This window comes from Aplysia californica, unplaced genomic scaffold, assembly GCF_000002075.1.
Source record: "Aplysia californica isolate F4 #8 unplaced genomic scaffold, AplCal3.0 scaffold00732, whole genome shotgun sequence".
In the NCBI taxonomy this organism is placed as follows: Eukaryota; Metazoa; Mollusca; class Gastropoda; order Aplysiida; family Aplysiidae; genus Aplysia; species Aplysia californica.
In genome coordinates, this window is record NW_004798002.1 from 332,225 (window position 1) to 336,683 (window position 4,459).

The following is a 4,459-nucleotide window of genomic DNA, read 5'->3' on the forward strand; positions in this document are numbered from 1 at the left end:
CCAAATCTGGTGGCGCCCTCTTCGAAAAAGTGCAGACTTTGCAAACAGAGTTATCCTACTTGTGTGAAAAACAATAGAAGTGAAACTAACAAACTGTGCTATTCCTATTCTTTTTCTGGAGAAACGAAAGAGAGCTTCAAAACAAAGACTGCAGCACCATCTAAACCAATGCACGGACTTCCACGGACACTTTTTGGGTCGAGTGAACTAGAGCTATCTTCTTATGAACGATCTTTGATAATAGAACGTTATCGATGTAACTATTGTAACCATGTTTATGGGATTCTAGGCTGCTGCAGCACTGCAACTGGAACTGCAAAAAGGAGCCCTGGAAGCCATTGAGGTTAAAGGTTTCTCTACTTTAACTTCTAGGTCGTCGGGTACAATAGCGGCGGGGTTGCAGTGTGCACTGAAACCACCAGACAACCACCTGACCCGACGACCCGACCCGACCCGACCCGATCCGCTCTTCCTAGTGGGCACCGCCTACTGAGCTTTCGACGGAGACGTTGAGAACAGAATGTGTTGGAAAAGGGCGGATGTGTGAGGCGTGGAGGGGGGGGTATGGTGGGGGATGAGGGTGGATGCAGGTATTGGGGGGGGGGGCTGGTATAAGTGTGTTTTTGGACCGGGGGGGGGGGGGGGGGCCCATTTTAAAAGTATACCCCGGGAAGGAAAAAAGAGAAAGGTGGAAGAATTTTTTAAAAGACAAAGAGGGAGAAAAAAAGGTAAGGAGAGGAAGAGGAAGAGGGAGAGCGCGGGGGAGAAATACATTTTATATATCCATCTAATATATATATATATGTATATATATATATATATATATATATATATATATATATATATATATACAGAGAGAGAGAGAAAGGGGGGAGAAAGAGAGAGAGGAGAGAGAGAGAAAGAGAGAAGGCGAAAGAAAGTGAGAGAGTGGAGAGAGAGAGATAGAGAGAGAGAGAAAGAGAGAGAAGAGGAAGAGAGAGAGAGAGAGAAAAGCAAGAGAGAGAAAGAAAGAAAGAGAGAGAGAGAGAGAAGGAGAGAGAGAGAGAGAGAGAGAGAGAGAGAGAGAGAGAGAGAGAGAGAGAGAGAGAGAGAGAGAGCAAGAGCAAGAAATAGAAGAAAAAGAGCGTGAAAAACGCCCACAGGGAGTGACGACAAAAGAGAGGCGATGGTGTGGATTGGGGGGGGGGGGGCAAGACCTTGACAGAGATAATAGTAGTCAGAAAGTTAATGTGAAAAGCAGGTCAACTGAGACCAAGCACACTATTGTTTTCATTTTTTCTTCTTTAATTACAGAACAGCCTGGACAAAACATGGTAGATCTAACCATTATTTCTCACGGACTTTCCCACATTATTGTGACTTTTCCCATGGACATGTACGTTTCTGCTTCTCTGAAGCTGTTGGTATTAGTGCCATCGTTTAATTTTTAGAGGCAATAGCAGCTAGCTAGATCTAGTCTAGATCTGGCTGCACCTTCTTGGAAATACGTGGTAAGTTTATTCTCTTGTGTGTACATGTTTGTTGTAAGTTTGTCCGTGCATACGCAATATTAAATATACCTGGTACGTTAATTCGTGAATAATATACATAAATTACTTGATACGTTTATTGGGAGATAGATCAATACATGCATGTGCGTGGTGAGTTTATTCGTGTGTGTAGTTTGTTCGTGGGTATACATGGTACGTTTATTCGTGGATATACATATTCGTGAAAAGTTCATTCTTGGATATATACCTACACATACGTGGTACGTTTATTCGTGAATAGACATATACAATGACATGGTAAGTTTATTTATGGATATAATAGTACGTGGTAAGTTAATATGTGGCTATTATAAGGTCTCTGCCAGAAGCAATTTCCCTATTCTGTAAGATCAACATAATTGTAGAATCAACACGATTTAAAAAAAAAAAAACTTATATTTTGAAGTTCTTTGTATAATGTACCCATAGAAGCAAGTCTTATATTCAACATAGTAATCATTGACCTCAAAGCACTTTTCATCCGATGTAGCCTGTGGTCAAAAGCAGTGACCATTTTTGGCTTCAGAATGAGTCCATAGCGCAGCATGATTTATTGTTCCGAGCACACGGTCTTCCTGGTCTCCTTGTTTGTTTTTGGGAAGGACTTCCGTAACGAGCGACCACCCCAACACATATATTATGAATAAAGAAGAGACCTAACCCTACCCAAACCTAAACCCTACCCCAAACCTAAAGCTAAACCCTACCCCAAACATAAGGCTAAACCCTACCCCTACTCCAAACCCTACCCCTACTCCAAACCCTGCCCCTACCTAAACCCTACCCCTACCCCAAACCCTAACCAAAACATAAAGCTAAACCCTACCCCTATCCCTACCCCAAACCCTACCCCTCCCCCTACCCCTATCCCATATCCATCTGTTCTACTCAGTCTCATGGTGGTCGCTCGTTCCTGAAGTCCTCCCTGTTTTTGTTTGTTTTTGTAAGGTTTTGCGGCGCTCTCAACTGCATAGGTCATATGAGCGCCAACGGGTGGGTCTCAACAGAGATGTCCAACCCAAACGGGGAATCGGGCTTACTCTGTTCACCTCTCTAGCCGCAGCAATACAAAGTCTACTTCGACTATCAAGGCACCCCGGAAATAGCAGTTCACAAAAGAGTGATAAACATACAAAAGAAGTAGAGGCAAAATGGTAATTTTGTAGTATTGGACCCATCTCGCTAAGAGGCATAAATTTGTGACTTTCTTAATTTTTTTGGAATAACATAAACGCATTTGACCATTAAAATCACCGCAAATCAATCTAAATGTTAGAAAATAGGGGATCCTAGATCTATTTTCTAAATGTTTAAAGACAAAAAAGAAGATAAAAAGTACCCCTGAAAAAAACTTATATTCTCTTACCTTACTTGCGCTGCTCGTCGCAATTATCCAAGAAAGAACCCTTATTGTCGGAAACACTGAAACCATAAGGCCTCATCTTTTTTTGTTGTTCTTTTAGGAATCACAAAACTGTTCCAGCGGCGCCATAAGCATTTATCCTCACAAAATCCCGGCTTTTCTGGTTGTCTTGGTAGAATTTAGAGATGGTTCAGGAATAATTGAAGATGCACGACTGGCACGAATCCATGACATGGCATAACCCAACCCAGACAAGGAGCAGAGCGAGAATGACGGACGGTTAGACTAAATCTAGAAGATTTCAAACTTAGTTCTATAGAGTGAAATGACGTACGCAAAGCACAGCAGACATCTTGAAATGCGCATGCGCAACAATTGATATGCTGAAGGTTAGATGCCGTAGGTGCATTAGAATTCAAAAAGGTTAGATGGCGCATTCGCATACTCTATGGCACGTGACTAAACGTGCAATCACATTGCTCTTTCCCAGTGTATTAGTACTCCAAGTTCGTGAAAATAATAATACGATACAGGTTCAATATCTCGCAAACGGGACGTTTACGACGGTTTTGAATATCATAATCGTTAATATCACACTAAAACCTACAAAACCCATTAGCAAAGTAGTCAACATAAGTTGGGTCCAAGTCTGCAATAATACCGGGAAAATGACGATAATAAGGATGAGGAAAGAAAAAGCAGCAGTTCCCTCCTATGTTGTTCAGGCAGAGTATGAACATGACATAGATAAATCAGCCCATTTACAATTCTACTGTACATAAGAACATGTTAATACACCCCCCCCCCCCCAATTAGGAATAGACTAAAGTCACTTCAGTCAGTAGCACTGCTCTGGTGGGGGCGGGGTCTCCAAATGGGAGGATTTCTGTAACGAGCGACCAATATGACATAGAAATAGGAATAGGGTTAGAGTTAAGGGTAGGGGTAGGGGTTGGATAAGGGTTGGGTTAGGGTTATGGTAAGCGGTAGGGTTGGGGTAGGGGTAGGGATCTAGGTCCCTTCTTTATTGTGTTTGTTAAGGTGGTCGCTCGTTACGGAAGTCTTTCCATTCAAATTGCTGCCTCCCCTAATGCTTCTTTGATTATGGGGAAGAAATGCAGATAAGAATTATCCACAAAGGCTTTGTTTTGCTTTTCTTTGTTTGTTTGTTTTTTGTGGGAGTTTCCAGCTAACAGTGCTGATAGGGGCGTTAAACACCTACCATTTCACCATTTTCCACCACATTGTGAGCATTCAAAGTGAGGATGTACCCAGCATATATGCTTCAGTATGTTCAATTCGTGAAACCTCATATTATTATGACTTGCTGCCCACTGCGACTGCTACTCTGCAACTGGGTCCGCCAGGACCTCCGTAACGAGCGACCACCCCAACAAACACAATAAAAAAGAGACCTAACCCTAACCCTAACCCTATCCCAAACCTTAACTCTGACCCAAACTTAAACCTAAACCGTGGGTTGTTGGCAGGTGCTCTGGTGTGGTTTGCTTCTTCTTTCCTGTCAAACATCTATCGTCCTTATCTCTCCTCCATATTTTTTGTGTTT